The following is a 23,588-nucleotide window of genomic DNA, read 5'->3' as shown; positions in this document are numbered from 1 at the left end:
CCACTCCAACTCTCAACTCAGCCACTGCTATGAAGGGAGAAATAGAAGCTACAAAGTTTTGATAAATTGATTCGCCTGCCAGCATTCCCCCGCTGTCAGCGGTGCCTTTTAGAAGTAATTGCATCACCACCAGCACTTCTGCGTGACACACAAACGCGATGACGATTCCAGCAAACGAGCAATGCGAAGGGGTGAGAAAAAAACGACACGTTCGGAAGGGTTATTCGACTGGCGGCCGAAGTGTGGCAGCAGCGAACTGCTTGCCAAGGTGGCAGCTGGAAAAACAATAAATCATGCTCAGGATGTTGAATTTAATGCTTCGAAAATGAGATTAACAAAAGCGCAGCGGGGAAGCGATCGAACATAACATCCGAGTAATCCCGCAAACATCTCGAACGCAAACGTGACACTTGTTTGGAATGAGAAAGTTCGGTAGCAGGGGGTTTTTAGTATCTCGGTGACTGCTTGAACTTGAAGTTTCAATATTCCAATTCAATGTACACTTAAACATACTCGATCATCGGGGTAATTTAAGCATTGTAAAAATAAGTGGAAATGGGTTCTTCAACACTGTCTCAGGAATGGGTGCCATAACAAAATGTAAGTTTCATCCGAAGCCACCACAGCATTTCCGATCCACATCACGGATAGCGTCAAGTGCGCGCCGCGTGGTTTACAATTACCAAACAAATTGTTCCTCCTCATCGACAGTGTGGCGAATTTCTTTCTTCCTTTATCCCGAACATCAACGGCTCAAGAACGCGACGGCACACAGGTTGTGACCTAAAACTTTACATTGAAAAATCCAAAAACTTACAACCAGCTGTCAGGGTTGTTTCGAAGAAAGTTTGCTCATCTTCCCATCGTCTGCCGCGGGTCTCGCAGCATGTCCTTGAGCGACCCCTTACACGTCTCACGTCCAATTAGTACTCCGCACAGCAGCAGCAACACTGCTGTTGCAAACGGTGAAACTTTCAGTCGACACCACAAATCTCATTTCCGGTAGGTTCATACAGGCCCCAAAGAACCGAACCCAAACTCCACCGAATCGAACGGAACACGCAGGGGGAATGAATGCAGTCCGCGCTAAACCGGGCCGGGGCGGAAAATGTTCCAAACTATAATTAGAGCTGGAAAATTTAAGTGGAATTCCTAATGAATCGAGAAATGAAGTACCTTTGCGTCGGTGGTGCTGCCGAGCGTCAGGGAGTGGAGGAGTCTTCTTTGCCGATGAAATCGTTCCACCCCGTTTGGATCTTTTTGGCTCTGGAGTATCACCAGCACCAGGGTTCCGGTGCCACTTGGCAGGGTTATAAAAATGCGAGCGAACGGGGGAAAGGTGGTGTGAAAAACTTCGAGAACCTGCACGTTGTGGCAGTCGAAAAACTCGGGCAAAGTTTGGTTCGATTCTGTTATTTTTATATGCACCACCATCGCCTTCTTTTTCCGTCTCGTCCGCAGGCTATCGCTCGTCCAAATTTCGCCTTCTTTTCCCCCTAACAATGTATGGATGATAATTTCTGCTGACTGGCCTGCTTCTCCTGCTCCTCCCCAGTGCCGAGACTACGCAATTCGTTTCCGTCCATTTGCCCCGGCGATGGTGCCTATCAATTAAAACTTTTTCCCTTCACAATCCGGCGGCGCCGACCGAAGGGAGACACACGAGCTGTCCGTGGGGAAGGCCACGGTGCGTTTGCGTTTGAAGAAGAAATTAAGTTTTTAATTATAAATGACGACTGAGCGCAACCGACGACCGGACGGCCATTCCTCCGCGCGCGCGAGCGCGCGCGTGTGTGTTAAGCGATATGATGGACTTTATTGCTGCCGCCACTCCCACAGTCCGGCCCCGGAGCCAAACAAACTCCGAAGTGAAGTTCCGCTTGAAACGAACATGACATCATACACGCAATAACAATAACAATAACAGTAGAGAGCATTAATAGCAAACTGCTTGATGGTCAATATTAATGGGTCACACATATGTGTGTGTGTGTGGTAGCAGCAAAAACGCGCGCAGTCTATGGGCCTCCGCTTTTCGCAGGGTGGTGACTTCCATGGGTGAATCTGAAGAGAAAGAGCGCTAGACGGGCTCAACGAAAAAGCGATCGATAATTAACGGTATGGAAAGGCGACGAACGCTCGCGCGAGGGCTGGTCGGCGACAGGTGAACTCCCACGAGTGCTGTGCAGTGGAGTGCAAGAAGAGGGCCAAAACAAACTAACCTATCCCACCGCCAGCGGATAAGCCGTGTGACGAAGGAGATCTTCGATACAACGAAACGGGTTCAGACAAATTCAGATGAGCAACGGCAGCAGCAGCAGTAGAAGCAGCAAGAGAAGAAAAAAGGCCAAAAGAAACGATGAAAGATCTTCCACTGCTTCTTCTCGGGCTCCCAGAATGAGGCAAAAGGCATCTTGCTTTTCTCACACACCGCTTGAATTGCTTTTGCTACCGGACTTTAGCTACCGGTCCCGGGTTTTTTTTTGTTGTTGCTTCGACTTGCACTCCTCTCATCTTTCGGGTTGCATCTTGGCATCATCTTCTTCATGCTTTTATTTTCGTCGGAGAGATCTTCCGTCTGACTCTGAAGACAACTTTGTTGTGACGGAGACATGAGTTGATAGAACCGCAGTGCAGCAGCAGCAGGGAGAGCACAGGGAGATGAAAATTTATTATTTAATGCCGGATGATCGTTTCGAGTTTGTTGCATCATTTGCACATTTGCCTTCGACTGTGGCTTTAATTAATGCTGCACCGTTGATGGAAGAAGATTAAAATTTTGCAAAGTTCGCATTTATTACTGCTCGGTTGGGGATTGGTTTTGTCATAAGCGTTTTAAAAATATTTTAGCAATTAAAACATAAAACCCGCTCGCTTCCTTCCCGGCAATTATTCTACAGCTGCGTTTTTCCACAACCTCCAATTAATTTTTCATTCACGCATGGCTGTAATTTTACCCACTACTGCCCCAACGGTCACCTCGCCCTGGTAGTCATTCACGCAGCGCAGCAGCAACGCAGATGACAGATTCGGCCGCAAATGCGATATTAATCAGAGGGTCCCAGCCGAAAAAGCGATTGATCTCCGCAGCTCGCAGGCGCAGAGACGCACCACAAACGCGCAGATAGATCAAACGACCGGCATCATAGGCCGAAAACAAGAAGCACCAGCAATTTGAAAGTCGCCCGCCACGAACACCTCTATTTCCTCTCCGCTCCTCAACAGTGGAAGAAGCGTAATTTCAGAAGAGATTCCGGACCCGACGGCGGCAGCGGCTAAACGCCAAACGCCGTCAATAAAACATCACCTTCTTCTGTTTGTGAGACCGTCTCGTCGTCGTCGTCGTCACCGCCACCGTCTCAAGCCGATCGGTGTGAGGGGTCCTCACTCGCTCGGTTCCACTTTGTCCACGGCCGGTTTGCTTTGGTCGGCCGTTTCGCTGTCTCGTTACGTCACCTTCCACCGCTGAGTCAGTGTAGTAGTTTGGGCGTAAGAAGGAGATGGCCACCCTCCATTTCCCGGGCCAAAGAAGAACAGAGAACCTTACGCGACCAAACAACAACAACCACAACGGAAAAAGGGTCAAAAAGTGAGAATTGTTTGTTTCAAATTAAAAGCCATTTGATTTAATTAAACAGTGTTTTAATTTCTCTTCCTGTACTTTTACCTTTGCCAATGGGTTTGTGTTTGGTCTCCGGCAACTATCAGCAGGTTTCTTTCTCCGTTTGATTTCCCATTCCACGGCCACCGGGTGGTGGGGGAGGGTGGCACCGGTTCGTTGCCTGTTGCCGGGAAAGTGATGGCATAAACGTTTGAGCTTTTGGTATTCTGGCGGCTTGAATTTCCCGAGAACGGAAGATTGCTAGGGTGCGCCAGAGGGTCAGCAAATGTCAGCATCAAAATCATGTCCCAACATTTCGGGAGGAGGAATGCAAGGACTGGGGCAAGTGAGAAAGTGGGTGGTATTGTGCGGTAGGAAATCAAATTTGAAAATAATCTCAATTTTGTTCACTCTCCCCAATGCCGGCTTCCTTCCTTTGCAAGAGGCATGAGAGAGTGGGGGATGTGGCACGGCGAGCGAGGACTTTCATTTCCTTCCCATTTTGGCGCTGCTATTGGATGCTTCACTCAAGCGTTATCAATTTTTGGCGCTCGCTCGAAATGGCGAGATTGAAATTTGTTCCATTTTAGATTTCGACGCATTTGAAATCGATTTCCAGCGACTACCGGGGGTTGGTGGGACGGCGATGAATTGAGTGAATTGCAATGCGGTTGCGAAAAAGTAAGGAAAAAGTACCTGTCAAGTGGCTTCAGGCGGGGTGTGCCTGCCTACCAAAAGCAGCATTTGTTAATAGACAAATCAAAAGTTATTGTGCGGTTTTTTTGTGAACATGTAGCAGCTGTACAGCAAAATATATGTATGCTGTATTGAACAACTATTGAACTTCCTGTAATGGCGCACGGGTTTCCCGAAGCACGATCGTAATCGATTTCATTTTCGCTACTCATTTTCAACCAAAAGATTTCGAGATCAGCCGACTATCTCTTTCACAGCACAAAACAGAAAAATAGACTTTGTGCGAAAAATTTGAATATAGATGATGGTGATACCGAAATTCGGGCTACTCGGCAGTCCTGTTTCTTCCAACCACACCAACCCACGTTTCGCCCGCATTAACGGTTGAAGCGGCCAATAAAAACACTGCAAAACTACCTTTATCTCCGATCTGCCGGTGGAAGCGAGAACGGGGCAATGGGATGCAAAGGGAACAGGGAAGGGCTGGGTTGGAGAGCCCATTAAACGACCTCATAAAATGAGAGCCTGTCGAAACAGCGCGACCAAACGAAGCATGAAAATTGGACCTACTCACGAATAGATGAATCGATGCAGATAGGCCGCCACAAACTGAGAGAGAGACAGAAATAGAGAGACGTAGAGAGTGCTGCGAAGGGGAGCATCATCATCGTGTGGTGCCCCTCCTCCGCCCATAAACCCACACATGGATGGACATGGGGTGAGGGGAGCGGGGTTGCAGGGAACAGCCGGTTAGTTCGCTCAGCACCACGGCTATGTATGCGCATAATTGACGTGATATAAACGTTCGTAATGGTGCACAATCACCCAGACATAACTTCCCCTCAGAACAACAGACGAACGGGATGAGATGTGAGGGGGAGGGGAGTAGAAAGAGCATGGTTTTATTACGATTTCTGGTCGTAATAAGATTTTTGTGCCCGTCACAACTGGATGGTGGCACAAAGCAATATTTAGAAGGCTTCCCTTTCGCTTCCCCGGCGACCAAAAGTAGCAATTTAAAGCACGACCCAGAAAATGATCTCGGAAAAAAACGGGAAGGTAGGGAATGCTGGTGGCCCTTCGCCCAGTCGCAGTTCTCTCTCTCTCTCTCTCTCTCTCTCTCTCTCTCTCTCTCTCTCTCTCTCTCTCTCTCTCTTTCTCTCTCTCTCTCTTTCTCTACCCACGGTGCACCTTGAGACACACTTTCCTTGTGCTAAAATGCCGACCACACAACAGAACGTCCCAGGAGTGGGCACGCGTCGACTGCATTGCATATGGGGGTCGTGGTGATGACGGTTGGAGTTCAGTAAACAGGCTCACATTTTCATCTTTCCCATAAGTTATGATTTCAACAGTGAATTTTGTGTGCGTCACTCCAACCGGAACAGGCTTTAAAACGAGCCGTCTGGGCTTACGGAGTAGGGTAGTGCGTAACGCTCAAAGAAAAGCCCTGCCCCCTAGACAGCGTTCGACGGCCAACCTGGCGAAGCTCTGTAGCTGTCGTTAAGTGGTTAAAAATTTACAATTGCACAGGAAGCTATTAAAGTACGGGCACGAGAGGACACAGGCCTCATTCAACGGTGAAAAGAGGCAATAAAACGGGTGCGAAACGGCTCTTGAGAAAACTTTCCCAGCTTGGGCAGACGGGGTAATACTAAGAACGATTTTCTACACACGTTCCTTTTTCGCAGCATAAATTGAGTAGCAGTAGAACTGCAACCGAACAAGAACACGGCAGCACAGTTAAAGAAAAGTAAACCAAACTCATTAAAATTAACTTCACCTGATGGTGGTGATGGTAGAGGAGCTGTTGGTTGGTAGTTGCCTCCCAGCAAATCCTCTCATTCTCGTTAGACAAATTTTAACCAGCACACACACACACACACACATTACCTGGAAACTCTTCGAGTTTCTGCCACTCAACGATCCCAATTCCAAAAGCCCACCGCGCGTTTGCCAATTGGGACGTTCCAATTATGCTTATCTGGCCGGTGTTATCTTTAATTCGCTAGTTGTTATTTCCCTCCGCACAGCATTGCCGGCAGTTGATGATGCGGCTGACTGCTGCTGTTGCTGGCTTTGTTTCGCTAACGAGTCTTCTCTTGCTAGCTATTTGCCGTCGGTCCGGGAGAGTGCGCGATGGCTGGCAGGATAACTACTTACTCTCTGCCCCCACGCTCAGAGAGCTGCAATTGGAACTTTAATTTTGCCGATTAAACGGTACAATACTGGCGAGATGGGCGGTAACAGATAGAGCGAAGGAACTAGTATTGCACAAAACGTTTGATTTTTCTTGCAAAATGCTGCGTTGTGATTGCTTGCACTTTTAGCTAGCAGTGCCGTTCCAAAGTCCGTTCTTAAACAATGAGTGTGCGGGATGGAACAGCTATCCAATTCGCTGCTTCCAAGCTGCTCCGCTTAAAAGGCAATGAAAAAAATACAAACCGCTGACTCACAATCACACAGGAATTACCTTCACTCAAGAAAGCATTTCGTTGCTGTGCTTTAGCCATGGTACAGCTCAACGGGAGAACCCGTCTCTTGAAATTGAAATGAATCATTCGCGAAAACCGACATGCCGGCGACGGCAGGTACCGCCAGTGGCTCCCAATTAAATGGCGAGGTCCAAAAATAACGACTCACGAACGGTCGGATTAATTACAGCACGGCCTCCACAGCGCACACAGTGAGATGGTACGAGCTGCTGACGAAAGGAATGTGAAGAATGTGTTACGCTTTCTTTCTCTTCCTTGCTCAGGCCCGCGTTTTAAGGGTCAGCAATCGCTGGCAATCGGTTACGCGGATCTAGCAAGATGCCCCTTGGAGATTCGGCCGGCTCTCGGTGACTCGCGGAAAGGGCAGTCGTTCGCTACGCGCTTGATGCGCTTGATTGATTCACGAGCAGACTACATCTAAATGATAATGTGATGGGCCCCGTTTGTGGCTTGTTCGCGTACGATGACTATCGATCAAAACACAGGCGCACACAAGACGAACTCATATTTTTCGGCGTAACATTGATTGAATGTCCCTCGGGCATGGGTCAGCGGATTCTCGTTCCCATCGCCGTGGCAGCATTTCTTACCCTCCACCGCAATCTCACGTCTCCGTCCATCGGACATGGTAGATTCACTCCTTCTCGATTGAAGCATAATTTAATATTCCATTTTATTGCATCGATTCGTGGGTAAAGCTGCATAAGAACCGAGCCATTGCGATCAAGAGGCCATGTCGAGGGGTTTCGAGTTTGATGAGAACTAAAAAAAACAACAACCATCAAACGTGCGTGCTAGGCTCATATGCATGGAAATTGCATTTTGCAACTCGACTCCGACGATTCAGTCTCACGTGTCCAAATCGTGACCACAGAGAGACAGAACGAGCGGAGTAAGACGGGATGAAAGCAAAAAAACGTTCCAACAAGCTTCTTCCCTTAAGATCATGGGGTTTATTATTGCGTGTGTGTGTGTGTGTGTGTATGTGCATGGCTTGGTTTAGCATTTCATTCGCCCCCAGCATGGTTGATTTTTATGTCTGCTTTGCTTTGAAATTACTAACCCAGCAGGGTGCGGTAGACCGCATCGGGGCATCAGCTGGTATCTTCGAATGAAGGGGTTTAGTTTGCAGGATATGGCAGGATCTTTGATCGCATCAGGGTCAGGTAGAATAATGGGTGCTTCATTCGAATCGGGATGTAACCACGAGACGAGTTTTGACTGCACAGCAATAAAATGAAATGAAGACAAATCCCAACATCAAACTCAGACATCAAACTACTGGCTATTCTGTTGTTGTCTTGATCATGAAATTCGGGTAATTTGTTGCAGAGTAGCTTTGTATTACTGGATGTAATCCATTACATTTACGCCCAATAGCTAACAAAACTGATTATTTTTTTATAAAGTTAAGGTAAAACATTGTAAAAATCTGAAGTATAAAATGATCCAAAGTGGTCAAACCAAAGATGACTAATGTTACAAAATCAATGTTAAAGTCATCGCAAATTAATGTAATAGAATATAACAGTTATGTAATGTAATGTAACTTGAACCAAATTTGATAATTTGAGGTGTCCGAAGTGGTCATTGATTTGCTTATCCTTTAAGAATTCGCAAAATCTTATGTACATATTTCTAACATATATTTTTAACTCCTTCAATTTCATTCCACTCTGTGAAAAACGTATTAAACGTCATGTTTAACACACTCAACCTAACCCACCACCATGCCAAAGATTCCTTTTGTCATCATGCTCCGGCTCTGCGCGTTAGAGAACTGCTCCCAGCTAGCTCCATCGTGTTTCGAACGCATCCGAGCATGCTTGATATTAAAATGATTTTCAAACTCACCAGTGCGTAAAATATTGGAGGTACTTCTCAATCGTCCAGGTTTCAAGCATCTATGTTAGACGACACAAAGTTCGCAGGGTGCTGGGCACCGCACAACAAAACAGTAAAGTTGAATAACAACGTTACTGTTTATTTCGCAACCAGTACACTTATTCTTCGCACAAAAGGCACAATGACATCCTCCTCCATCACTAGCGTCAGGCCACACCATCTTGCCTGGGAACACAACAGCTACGTCCGTTGGTTTAGTGAAATTTCTTGAGCTATGGTTGGGAAAAAGCATCCCCCATTTGACATTGCACAAAATGGCTTTGAGTGCTACGGCAGGAATCCAACAGAGCGGACTCGCCGCTGGTGTTGGTTGGCTATCAAATGCTTTTATTATGTACCGGCCGGCAGTCTTCCGCCGTCGTCAATTGTGATTCGGTGATGTGCTGATGCTCTAGCACAAAGTGACGATGGCAGACGATTGAACGAACAGCAAGCACTAGCAGCAGCACCACCACATAACTTCTACTTTCTTTTCATCTCCATTGCCACGGTGCACACGGTGTGATATTCTTTGGCCTTTGGCCTGAGTTGCCTTTATTCTTGTACGGTTTTTTCCTGTTTAAAATACATTTCTTAATCGAATCAGCTTCGACCTGCTGGGGAGTGTGGAGCTGGTGGTGTGAATGAAAGCACTGGTAAAAGGAACTATTATTTTATCACTTCCCTTCGTCGTCTTGGAAGCAAGTTTCGTCTCGCCTTTGAGGGAAGCCAACAGCATGTGTCTGTCTTTAAAGTGTTGTATTTTAAATGTTCGTTGTTTGGTACTTGGTAAGCGACTTCTGTGGCAATATTGAATAATATTTGCTATATTGCGATAGTATAGTGAATTGTATATTAATTGAATATAGCTGCGAACTATGCCCTCAATCCATCAAATTCGAAGGATCCAGCTGCAATGTTAAAAACAAACTAAAAACAAATGTTCATCAATAACCTAATGTATGACCTAATTAAAATATTTCAATAAGAATCCGCGCGTTGAATACACGTGTAGATGACTTGCCAGATACAAAACATCTCCGCCAACCATTAAACGTGATTCTTCCGTTCTTCCGCTATTCGCTTTTGATCTTCATCTAACATTACAATTATACATAATTGCACCCAAAATTGGGATCACAACTTCTCAAGCTCCCAATCAACCATCTACCCTCTCCTATTGTGGCATGTCTGATGTTCTTTTTTATCCTTTGGCTACCCAATTCCACTGTGTAGCAACCTTGGGGTTGGGAAATTGCTGAAGCGGACGGACGGTCTCGTCTGTCGGTCATCTACAACACACACTGTATATAGACGGGTACGGTTTTCTCTGCCTTATCCCTAACGACCATAAATTCCATTCCGACAAGGTTCGCCTCTTTCCGGAATTGTAAGTCAAATGAATATAAATTGCTATAAAATCCATAAATTTATAGCTTACAACGGCCACCACCACCAGCAGCACCAACGGAGAAACGGGGCAGATGACTGTGTGTACAGCACAAACTCTCCCCGGCGGTGGTGCGCGGTTGGGTCGTTCCGTGGTGGGGTTGCTGCATATCTCGATGAAACCGCTGCTCCATTCTTAAATGGTGAGTGGTGTAGAGTGTAGTAAGAGGCTGTTTACCTTTCTTGTTCGCTTTTTATGACAGAAAAGCCTTCCCCGCCGTACAGACGTGCTTTATCTGTGATCTCCATTATCTTGGACAACGAGAAAGATGCGGGACAAAAAAACGCAACAACAAGTCAAACATCCGAACAACTTTCCATCCCGGGTTCAGCCGGCACAAAACGTGACACTGAGTGATGGAAAATGTTCGCTATTCTTCCTTCCCGCTTCCAGGCGAGGTGGTATCAAACAAAACCAGCAACAACAATAACGGAGACAACGACAAAAAAGTATTCATCCATAAAAGATGACAACACTTTCCTCTCGATGCATCTTCCGATATCTTGTGCTCCCGTGAGATTACTCAACACCGGTTTCTTTCTTCCAAAGTGGAACCGAGTGTTGATGGCTGTCGTTCGTTTGCTGTCGGGACTGTGTTCTAGTTTTCGTGGAGCAAACAAACACACCAACAAAAACACAACACGTAGACAACCTTTCCTCTCGGTTCGGTCGGTTCTTACTGCGAGCCACCTTACCTAAGTATGCTGCCTGTGCCGTTTTGTCCGGGCTTTGCCGCAAAACTTTACAAACCCATTAAAACCACTGATAACTCGCGGGCTTGATAATTAAACATAATTTACGACATCAGCTCTCGGCTCGTTCACGTTCGTTAAGAAATTTCGAGTGGAGGGAAAAACAGGCAAATGATAGCCGGGTTTCGAGCAATAACTTAATTACCTTTCAAGCAGCGCACACCAACACACACGAATTAGTGTTGGAGGTTGTGCTTCACATCACAAAAGCTATAGGAAACGAGCGCGTAGAACGATCGCTATAAAATATAGCTCAAAACACCACCAACCGTAGAAAAGTCTCGCGCGCCACCTTCATCTTTCATCCATCGTCGAACATTTCTCTAGGCTGATTGCCCATCGAGAAGCATCGTAAACATAATTAAAGGCACTAAAACTCTGCGCCGATATGAATCACCACCCCTTGGGAAGACTTTACTCGTTCGAGGCGCACCATTTTAGGATCTCGCTTTTTATCTCGCTGGATAGATAGGTGCTGTCGTATCTTAAAGTTTAAATAAAAAAAAAGAACGTAAGCTCAGCTCCAAACAATCAATCCAGCCCACCAGAAACCCAGTACCACCTTAGCCCTTAACGACCGCATTTAGAATGTGCGCTTCACCTAACGTCATCATCTAAATCGCGCGGCTCACACAGTTTACAGTCGAGATAAATGTGTCCCTCCCCACACACACACGTCCTGCGCTCTGCCATGGTGGGGATTAGGAATTAATGCGCGACTTCTCCTCAGCCAAATGAGAGTACATTTCCGAATAAAAGAGTGATGGCAACATCCTCGCCGTGGCAGAGAAGAGGGATGGAAACGTATCGATTTTGCCTATTAGAACGATTACTCCAAACGGATCGTAAACGTGCTTTGGCTTAGTTAGGAGGACATCCAATGCTCATTGCTACTTTTATTGCACCTAGTTCCAACCAGGTTTACTGCATGCGATCCCGAACCTTTCCCTTGATCTATTGATAGATCACTTTCATCGTCCATCGCTATGTGTCAGCAACTGGATTCGGCAGCAAGGCCACAACATTTTCTACATGATACTTCTTTTACTGCACACTATCTGGCCTTCAGCCTCGACGAACGGCGATCGATACTGCGATTCCTGTACGGATGTCTTTTTACCATCCCGTGCAGCCGCATCGCTTCACCGGACAAGCTAGTGAAGATAAAGTATAATTTATGGGTAATTTGAATAAATTATTTTACTCAGCTCTCAATTCTGTCGAGCATTATACACCACCGTTCCCTGTGCATAGTTTATCCGTGATTGCCAACCCTTGCTCTTGGAAGATGATGCCACGCTGCCAAGATATGCTGAACACAACACCATCGTCAAGAGCTATTGGCATAATCCTATTACCATCCAGGATTTTTTATTGTGTCCCAGTATTGCTTACGACTGGATGAAGCAGACTTAAAGCGCACTGAGCGGGTTGGGCCGCAAACAAAACATAATAAAGTAAACCCCGTGCTTGACGAGCAGTTTTCGAAAAATGGTAATTTTATTCAGGAAATACTAAAACACGTCCTCAAACGTCGCAATTTTACTTGTATAATGTTATTCCATTAGCAGCGCACTTATAACCGTAGTTCATGTCTGTATGGATATCAGTTCAGAGTTGAATTAACGATTTGATGACGAAACTTATTGTTTCAAATGACTGCCATTAAAGTATTTTTGATACCAATTTTCGATCTGAGTCACAAACGGGAACTAGAAACAATTACCAAAAAAAAAAAGTCGATGGTACCACACAAATTATTCCCTGGGGTGAGTATTCGAAGCATTTAAAAGCATATATAATACTCTTGCCGTGCTTTCCAGCGTTCCATAATGTGAATAACCAGAATGAAGTTGCTACTGTTGCCAACACTATTGCTACTATCTTCGGCCTCTTTGGCTGACACGTACCAAGGTAGTCGCGTCTCGTACAGCACCATCCTTTCCGGACAATATGTGGAGTTTTTTTCCCCGTTTTCCCTGTGCGGCAGCTTAACGAATTTCACCGAGCAGGATGCTCAAAATACCATAACAAATGTGGGCCTGAACGAATCACAGTGCGCTATCGGCTGTGTGAATAAAACGAATGACGCATTCCGCATCGGCATCTATGCGTGCGGCAAGGGTGCGGACTCCTTCACCCTGCCGATCAGTTTAACTGACATGGAGTTCATGGTGGACTACACGGATGAACTGTTTGTTACTAGAGGGCAGCACGGAAAGCAGCGGATCGAGCTACACCTCAAGCCGAACCTTACCTGTCTACAACGTGCGAACGTTGTTTGCATACGTATAACGAAGTATGAAATGCAGTTTGAATCGCTGGACGAGCTCAGACAATTCCGGGCAAAAGGTAACATGGACCTCGGCGTCAACAAAAACATTTGGAAAATGGGTTTAAGAAATAATGCACTAAAATTAAGACACTTTTCGGATGTAATGATGGTCATAAGTTTGATGATTTGTGTGTTTCGATGCGTCAAGCATACACACGCGTAAACAAAAACATTATTCTCAACGCAATAAATACAGAAATTACTTTAAAATATAAAACCTTATAATTTTTAGGGAAAGAATTTCAAATCCGATTGAAATATTCACCAAAAGTAAGGCACACAAGCTGTCCATTTACATCAAGACTTCATTGTTGAGGCTCTCATGCATATAACAATGAAGATATTATACGTTTAACTATTACGTAGGGATTACGCGAACTGTCTTACAGCACTTATTTCCTAATCGATCCCTTGAGATATGCCTCTGAAGATATGCTTCCTTCCGACGGTATAAACTTCTCCAGCTTATTCGCTACTTGCTCAGTACATCACCAATTGCTACAGAGTAATGAAGCTACCATTCTTCCTTACCATTCTCTCCGGCACACTGGTGCTTTGTTCCGGCACGGAAACGATGTGGGACCTTTGCTGTCTGCGCCAGTATCTGGGCGGGTGGCCTGTCGCCCAATTCAAACCATTTGCCGTTTGTGGTAAGGTGTCCAACCTTCGCGTTTCGCGTTCTACCCTTTACGTATCGTATGTGCAACCCGGCCGTCTCGGGTGCACAGTCGGTTGTGTCAACAGAACTGCCGATGCAGTTAGGATTGAATTATACAATTGCAACGGTGAGGATGAATTGATGCACTTTCCAATCACGCTGAGCGATATGACATTTTTCACCTGTTACACGGACGAAGAAATTATACTGCGAGCGGATAATACGATTCGTTTCATCGAGTTTACGCTAACGCCAGATTTAAACTGTTTGCGCCACAAGCGGCCAGAGTCGTGTATGATCATATTCCGGTATTATAAAACATACTACACAAGTTACGATACGGAGCTTAATCACATTGCAATCGGTGTTAGCAAGTTTAACATCAACAAAGCGAGTTGGAAGCCATACGCATACGAAGTCGCTAATAACCGAGCTAGATGCTTATGTAGTAATCTGAAAATATCAGTACTTGTTTTGTTGTTTCTGTACATGTATATATCATATTTTCCTCATGTATCAAAAAAGCCATTTGAACAATAAAAGACCATTAAACAAATATCCAATTATTTATTCCTGTGTACGTAATACTCCAAAAACTGTTTATATCAACCAATAAAAAGCATAACAAAAATCCTCAACCGTCTTGAAAAAGATGAATGTCGGGTAACGCGTAATAACACGTGAGCTGGGATAAAGTTGCATGACATTTTATTATCACTATACTCATTCTCAGCTATGCTTCTAATGCTTATAACACTATTTTTGAAATCAAGTCAGACAATCGATCCAGCAATTTAAGTGCTTTTTGGTACTTACAAAATTACACCCCAGAGACACACCTCACACGACACAAGGACATCAGTCTATGCTCTCTATAAATCAAACTAACATCTACTTAACGAATGCCAGTCGGTAGTGGGACACACTCACGATGTTCTATACTATTCTGATAGTGTTAACGGTGATAGATCTCTCGCTCCAGACCGAAAAGTTATGCGACCCGGAATCGACGAACGGTACCTTCCTGATGCAGTACAAACCTTTCGAGTTCTGCAGCAAGGTGACGCATATCAGCTCTCCTTTGCTCGGGTACATGGACATCCACATTCCTCCCTTATCGTCGGGCTGCTTAATTAGTTGCGTGAAGCGAACGAAACCCACTGTCACGATAGAAATGGTAGACTGTGCCAGTGATATCCAGTTTATACCTTCGCTGTTCTTTGCAAGAATGGAATTTTACGCATGCTTTTCGGAAGGGGAAATTATTCTGCACGGGTTTGATTCGTCGTACTGGATTGAGTTTACGCTCCGCCCGGATGTTGACTGTTTGAGGGGTCGATTTAAAACTATTTGCACACGTATCCTTACCTACACCATGAAGTACTCATCAAAGCTGAAGTTTCGCGGGGTAAACGTTGGCACACTGAACATGACGCTGAACAAGCGCGTTTGGCGTGCGTTGGCAAAAAATAATGCCACTTTGGTACAAGTGAGGAGTGAGTTGCTATCATTAATTGCTTGTGTTTTGTACATGTTCCGGCGTATAGCCAAAAAGATCTGTTTTTAATATCATGAATAAAATAAATTGCTTTTGCTTTCCTAACTCCTTTGATAACGAATAAAGCAAACCTGACAAATTGTGTAAGCTATCTCCCGACCCGATTTAAAATCATCACCTCCTCACCTGATGATGACAACCGCCATTGGAAAGCACGTCAAAGAGCCCTCCGAACGATCGAAAAAGTGACAGACGCCCGCCAGGAACCGGTTGCAGGTAATTGCCTCAATCAAAACGAACCGGGAATGTTCAGAATCATTGAAAGCAGAAATTATTACCCACCGAAAAAAAATCCCTGGCCCGCTTCCTCAACCAATGCTTGGTTGCACTTCAAACCAGTGAAACACTGAACATTGACCGGGACACGATACCGACCAGTGATGTGTGTGTGTGTGTGTGTCGAAGGGCCGAAAGCCCCCAGGCTTCTCGACAGGATATATGATGGTTTTCCGACCCCAGCGACAAGAACAACACGATGCGCACATTTCAGCACAAAATTGTAATTATCGTTCTCTGCCCAGGACGTGGATTAATTACCGACCGTAACATCTGTCAGTTTAATGGCACACTGGTTTCGCTGCTCTGGTTGCCTCTGTCAGCCGGTCCCACCAGATCCATCAAACGAGTGCGCACTTGACACCGGGTGGGTCTGGTTGCCCGGGCACACGCCCGCAGCGGACAGAGATGCTCCTCCGTGTGCGGGTCGATAAGTGTCGAGCATTGTCATCGAAAAACATTAACCCACCGAACAGAACCTGTTGTAAGTTTCGTGCGACATTGTAATAATGGCCTTTCCCCTACGCTGCTATTACAACTCACCATATTCATTGTGAATGGCATTTTTGTTGCAAAAGTTTGTTACCCCGTCGTTGATGGGCCGGGACGAGGAGTAATTCGCAAAACCATGCGAAAGAGTTGTAATAGAATAAATTTAATAAACGAATTGAAAGTAGAAAGATTGTCATATATTACATAAACTAAAAATGCTTACGTTTAAACTTTACACAGCGAAATATTCAATGAAAATCAAGCTACAGCGAACCATTGCTAGATAAACAACACGTTTGTCACGTGTAGACTAGAATTTCAAAGCTTTTCAAATCCCTATCGCTACCCTGCAGAACGAAAGTTCCATTGAAAACACATTTTTATTCCGCCATGAATGTTTAATCGGCTCGCAGCAAAGTTATGAAAGATTCATCCTTTATATCGTCCTCGTTCCCAGAACTATGCTAGATATGCTTTGGATGTTTGTGACATTCTACTTTTTCAAGCGTCCAAAACAAAGAAGCGCCATTTCATTCCATTCGTTGGACTTCCCCTCCATTCCGGTCTATTGAGTCTGCAGTTCCAACCCGGGGAGACACGTCAGAAAGCAGAAAACACTGTTCTATCGGTAAAAACTAGAAACATAATATTTTCAATTCTACGGAAAAGTTTTCATCCAAACATAATTCAAAACTCCGGATTGTAAAGACGGATTCTGCGAATTTGCACAGTTTGCAATCACAACGATACTTTAATACGTGGATGTTCGTGGAAATAGAAACATCGGAGAGATTAAATCAACTATTGCGCATGACGCTGCACAACAATCAACATCTGGTCCCACAGTATCTAACAACACGTTGCGAATTGTAAACAATACGCAATGGTATGGACTTCGAAATTCATTCCAGACATTAGAAAAGCATGGATGGCGTTGTATTTTTTCGTACCACGAATGCAGACTTGACTTTAATTCCAATTATACTTTGATTTGTACTTTCTCTTTTAGTATGACGTTCGAATTGTGCAGCTGTGTATCTTGCCTCGATTTCTGTAGCATAATAAGAGCCGCACCACTCGACCGGCTCGTTGGTCTAGGGGTATGATTCTCGCTTCGGGTGCGAGAGGTCCCGGGTTCAATTCCCGGACGAGCCCGCTGATGGAGTCTTTTTGTTGGCAATCGTCTTTTATTTTTCAAGCACGTAATCCTTTGTTGGTCTGGTGGGTTAGTACTCATTTTCTTTTTCACTAAATAATTTTTGAAACATTTAATAGCCATAGCATTTAACAATGATTATCCTTCGAACAAATTACCATTAAATATTATTTGTAAGCTTGTCTTCTTTTTGGTATTTCGTGTAACCTAATTGGATTTTATTACCTGCAGTTTTCTGAAACCACTTACAAAAGCGCAATATTTTACCAGCTGGCGAAACAATCAAAATAATGAAAAGGTTAAAAAGGAGCGCACAAAAAACGGTAACCCAGCATGGGAAGTATAAAATTATTGTAAATGCGGCAACAGAAGCAAATTTTCTAACCATTTTACTGTCATTTTATTATCGGGTTTCTCTGTTTTCCCTTTTACACACGAACAGTATATACTGTTCTCTGTCTCTCTCTTTCTCTTACAATCCCTTACATTTTCCACCGTCTCACGATAAAGACAACGGTGGCGTCGTCGAAGAATGGAAATAAAATTACCCCCATTAACCATTAACGACGATTAACACATATCTGCCTTAATTTGATCTCGACCTGTCCTCGCCCCTCACCGCTCATCATCACCCAACCACCAGCCCCTTTACTTCTATTCACTCCGTCCACTACGCCACCAGTGGTCTGCGTTGTGTGTCAGCATGTGTTACTATGTGCTCGAGAGTATGTGTGTGTGTGTGTTGCTTAACGTTTCAAGCCCCCCAAAGCCGCAGCATGGCGCGAGACACGATGTTGGCTGCTTGTTGTCCGTCCGAGACTGCGAGATGTTGTTCTTCGTTTCATTTCTGTTTTGGTGATTCTTTTCGCGTTTTGCTCTCCAACATCATCCTGCCCCATCAACCATCGCATCGTATCGTTGCCAGGCAACCCCAGCACCGGCGTTGTTGTTTATGTTCATTCCGCTAGTTGTTTGGGATTGTTGTGTTTCTTTTTTTTTCATTCCGATTTCTCATGATGCCCTCGTCGTCGTGAGTGGCGGGTGCGCGTCCGGTGATTCGTTGCATTCATCGTATCAGGGAGAGTGTTGTGTATGTTTCTTTCTTTTTTTCCTACCTCCCTCTTCCAATGAACGCCATATACGACAGTTTATCTTGAGATAGGTCGGTGAATTTATTACGACCCAGTCAAGCATTGCTCACACATAACAACTCCCGGCCGCTTACCATCACCCTCACCTACACCCCTTCCCACGACCGACCAATCCCCTGTGATGTGTGCTCCATTCACGACGTGTATTATGCTGCCCGGTAATCGATTGATGGATGCGATAGCGATCGAAATAAATTCAGTGCAAAAAGCACTTAAAAGGGAGAGAGACATGTACTGCCAACTTTGGATGGATAGTGTTTTGTTTGTTTGCTTGCAATGCTTGCTGTTATGGGTTAAGTCTACGGAAACTGAACCACAACAATCTCCTTAAAATTGGTGGAATGTTTTACAATGAAATCGTTTATTCAATCGTCATTGTTAAATCTTTAGGCTTAGGGGATATTGAGTTAAATATTCACGAAAAAACATTCTCAAGACATTTCATGACTCTACGTGTCAAGGAAAAACATGCATTGAGTACCTAATGAGCTTACACCAAGTTCTAATGTTGCTTGTGTATGAAATCAATCTAAATAAAAATAACATATATGTGGTAAGAAACACTAACTAATTAGTCTTGATAAGAACATAAAATTGTTCAACGAATGCAATAATTCTCATGATTTTCACTAAACGAATGGTACATTTGCACATATTAGACTCTTTTCATTTCCATTTTCATAGTAGTATGACATGAGTTAGGAAGTAGCTCTAAGGAATTATTTAGTTTAATGGTCCTTGTTGGCCCTTTCAAACGAAATTACACTCAAAGACTTCAATTTTAAATGACATAATTAATTAATTGATGATTAAATGACATAATTGAATAACATTACACATACCATTCACAAGTAAGCTATGACTCAGTTTCATCATGTTGTAGATTAAATTGGACTAGATACAGCATTAGCTGTGTTCCTTGATATTATGCCAAAAATATGTATGTTCTTAATTCTCTCTGGCAGTAGTGTCAATGTTAAAAGTTAGAAGATGGGAAATTCGTGAGATAATATTTTTCAGCTATATTTCAACGAATCTCAAATACATGTTCAAGCAGTTAATAGTGTTTATTACAAAATGAATAAGAAACCTCCAAACTTTCGAAAAAGTGCTATATGATGGTCTTTAAACACAGGAGTCAGTCGTACTACAGTTGACTACGTAGAATCGCTACTAGCCGTACCACGGTTGATTCTTACACAAAACCCTCTTGAACCTTATGTAGTCATCAGCAGTTAATGTAACGTCAGTGCATCCACTTTCTTGTGCAGCCGTTTGAAAGAAGCTACACACAACGACGTTCCCCCATGAGCTCATCCGCCAGAGGAGAACTATTTACCCTCACCTCCATCCACCAGCACAAAAGACGCAAACAAACGACTGAACTAAACTTCCGCTGCTCTCGCAGAACAATAGCTGGTAAGCCCCTTAACGTGCCACACAAATACCGGCGAGCGTAGGCGAAGGTATAAGATTAGGTTTCACGATTAAACTTTCCTACCGAGAAGGAAAACCAAAAACGGCAACCACAGGCGAGGTGAAACGGACGAAAATACACCTGGTTTGCGTTCTCTGTCTGTCTGTTTGAGACTCCCAGCGGATGAGCGCGGAGGTTTGAAAGTTGAAAAGTCGTTTCCTGGCGTTTTGCTTCACGTCGTGCTGATTAAGCTTCCCTTTTCGAACCGAACCGTTCGAATTCGATCCGGCTCGTCACAATAAAGCGCCTTTGCCCTGCAGCGGTCGTCGCAGGTACGACGATCGAATGGGGATAGCCATCAAACAACAGTGCTCTCCAAGGCGGGACGGTCAGCGTTTCTTCATTTCGAGCCATTTCGTTCTAGACAAGGGGTGGAGGAAATCGAAAAATCGATTCGCGGATCGAAATCCGCCACCGGAGGCGTATCTAATCACAAAGGGAGATTGGATACCCCTGTCTGTAGCAGCCCTTTGTGTTCCCAGGAGGAATGTGTACTTAGCTTGCGTGGTATCCAACTTCCAACTGGGTATCCATCTCCCCTCGAGCAAAAGAGGCTTTGAGTTCCATTACAGAACTTACAGTGCGTCTAAGCTGAAGGCACTGAGAAATTAAACACCAAACCACAGACTTATCATTAAATCCATTCATTGCGGAGTAATCGAATACCCTCCTTTAGGAGATCTAAAAAGGATGAGAAAACTATGCGATGAAAGGTGTCAGATTAGGATACCGCAGGAACTCAGATACTAAGAAGTACATGTTATTAAAATTACTAGTCCCACTTTTTAAGTCCAGCTTATCAACATGGAGTTAGACAGGACTAAGGGAAATTACGTTCACTAAGCCTCCGATTGTTCGCTTATCACGATACTCAACCGATCCAGCTTTGCAATGGGAACACACATTCCCAGGATTAGGCGCATATTTTAACGCCCAGATTAGTCATGCACTCATTACCAAAACCGGTTTACTGTTCGGTTCAAAGAGCCGGTCCACGCTAAGCCTAAACCAACTTCCTTGCAATCTCTTGTGTACATCTCGTTAGATTTACAGCTCATAAAACGTTATCAGTAGGCAAGGAAGTCGATAAGACCGGAAGTAAACTTCCCAAATAGAAATCATCTGTACCTCGGTCCTTAATTGAACCACCACCACAGGTAATGTGTTTTGCCCGAAAAAAGTACCAGATTAGAGCCCTGGAGAACAGACAGCAAACCAGTAAAACTAAACCTATCTCCAAGTATAGTAACCAAACATGACCATTCCACTCCTATCGCTATCTTCGACTAATGAGCCAGACGCATCGAAGGCGGCATTACTACCGACCGGTTGAGTGCAGAAGGATTTTCAGGTAATCGTCGGACCAGTCCTTCACGTAATTCCTCTTCTCGTCTTGCCACTTCTTCTTGTATCCCTGTCTCCCTGCCTAATCTGTCGTCAGATCTAATGATATACGTCGGGGCGATAAGACGGCGGCATTTACTTCTGTTGCCTTGCCCGTTGTTAAGACTGGCTCAAACAGACCGATCTACTCCGTAGCCTCGCGCAACACACGCATGACCAATTTTGAGCTACCGACTTTTGGTATGGAATCCCCTGGCCGTTCCAAGTCTGGCAACGAAATGCAGCCCCGGTAGCGGGCAAATGGAATTAAGGCATTAAGGGTGCATCATCACGCATAGCTGCGGTATCCTCCTCGTTGCCCTGTCGCAAACTGCTTAACGTTAATGATACTAATAAGCATTAGCGGGCAAAGCTTTCCGGCAGCTGATAAGAGACAAACACGTGCGTAACAAAAATATTTTTCAACCTTACCCTTAGTATGACCATGGCCTCGCTATGGAGCAAAGCATACATTTAACACGTGTAAATTGGTAAACTAAAAAACTCTAAATTTCAGAGTTCTTGATTCAATATGTCATAAAACTTAGAGAATGATGTCGGGGAATGAAAAAAAAACACGTAATAAATATCGATCATTATAGCGCAAAAATCGATCTTACATCAAATTGCCGCCTTATCTCCTCAACACCCGCCCGTAATGAACTAAGCGTCATAAACTCCCAGCTGCAGCACCGCGTAAATCACTTAATCATTCTGGTTTATTTGATTTCAAAACCCTACAGCTCATCCAGCCCGGGTTTGCTCTGGACTGGACCATTTCCCAACCCATTCGTTCCGGCGGGGACTTCGGCCATGACTCAATCATTGCTGACATCATAATCCATCACAGGCATTTCAACTTCTACCCTACTATCGGGGGCCCGCCTCATCGGGGTTTTGTGTGCTTCCGGGGCCCGTGGGTTTAACCTAAGCCACCGTCGTCCACTGCGGTCCGTCTGCCGTGTGGTCAATTCCCACCGTCCCGGGCTCTAGCTCCCCGCAAACTCATGACAGGGAAAAATCGATCAAAGCTCATTAGCGTCAACCAACGGGACGGGATCAGTGGTTTTGAACGTTCGATTATGTCTTTCGCTGTGAGGCCTCGTGCGCAACCCTCTTTTGTGCGTTGAGCCTTGATACGCAAATGTCACGAGACATCCGCAGCGTTCTAGAAACCTCTTGGCCCTAAGCTAGAAGATCCCCTCCTGTAGAAACGGAACGAAACAAATACACACGGCGACGGATGGCCGACTCTTCTGTGGTGTGAATGCACTGGCGCAACACTGACCGCAACAAACGGAATTTTGTTTACTTGCCGCATAGCCCACCAAGCATCGCATCCATTGCTGGGGCGCGTAAAAACGGATCCATAAAACATTATCGCTTCATTTAACTTTTTTAAATCTCTGGGTGCCCCGGTGTCATTAGCGGCCATTAGCATTCCGGACCGAACCACCCGAACGGTGCGATATGGTCTCTTACCTCGCTCGGGACATTGCACGGCACGGCAATTTCGTATAATTAGGGGTGTGAGTATGTCCAACTACTCGTCACGGAAGAATCGTGATGTTTTTGTCACGGCTCTTGTACTCTGTGTCTGTTTGTCGAAGAAACTGTGATGAAATAGATCAAGACTCAGCTTGGGCGAAAACTTTGATGGAGAAGATTTTGGTTGATTGTACAAATATGAAATTTCTAGACGCAAATGACAAGGTTTATGAAAGCTTCCATGGGAAGAAAACAAAAACAAACCGTCAAACAACAAAAGGCCTCGACAATTCGATCTATTTTTGTAACAACACATCACCATCGGCTGCGAGATTAGCACAGGTCGTTAATGTGAAGCACACGACACGACTCTCGGCATATTAATCAAATGCGCGGCCCTGCACTTCCTGCTCTCGCGTTTTGATAGCATTCGAAATTACGATTGATTAGCAGCACTCGCTCGAATGTTGATACATTTTGAGCGGCATGATTTATTTCACGGTTTTAAACCTCCATTCTCCTACTATCAGCTTACGGGGCTTGTGGCCTTAATCAAACTGGAAGTTTGAACAATGAAAAAGTTGCTTCGATCAAGGTAGAAAAAAACAACAGCAATAACAAAGCATGATTAAAGCGAACATTAACATGTTTCAAGTCTGTTTTCACTCAACCGTAAAACTTAGGCACGATGATCAGGGCATAACAAAAAATCGAGAGAGCGAGAAGAAGAAAAAAA

The 23,588-nt window shown here is 44.7% G+C and overlaps 1 protein-coding gene and 1 non-coding gene across 3 annotated transcripts in view; one reads left to right on the top strand and one right to left on the bottom strand.

Annotated features, from left to right (window-relative positions):
• Positions 1-23,588, bottom strand: part of LOC120949703 (mpv17-like protein) — a 143,430-nt gene that overhangs the window by 84,188 nt on the left and 35,654 nt on the right. The gene's annotated exons all lie outside the window — the stretch shown is intronic.
• Positions 17,281-17,352, top strand: Trnap-cgg (transfer RNA proline (anticodon CGG)). The gene has a single exon. It is a non-coding gene; the product is annotated as a tRNA-Pro (tRNA).

Source organism: Anopheles coluzzii, chromosome 2 (genome assembly GCF_943734685.1).
Source record: "Anopheles coluzzii chromosome 2, AcolN3, whole genome shotgun sequence".
Taxonomy (NCBI): Eukaryota; Metazoa; Arthropoda; class Insecta; order Diptera; family Culicidae; genus Anopheles; species Anopheles coluzzii.
The sequence above is the reverse complement of the archived record's forward strand: the minus strand, read 5'-3'. Positions and strand labels throughout refer to the sequence as shown.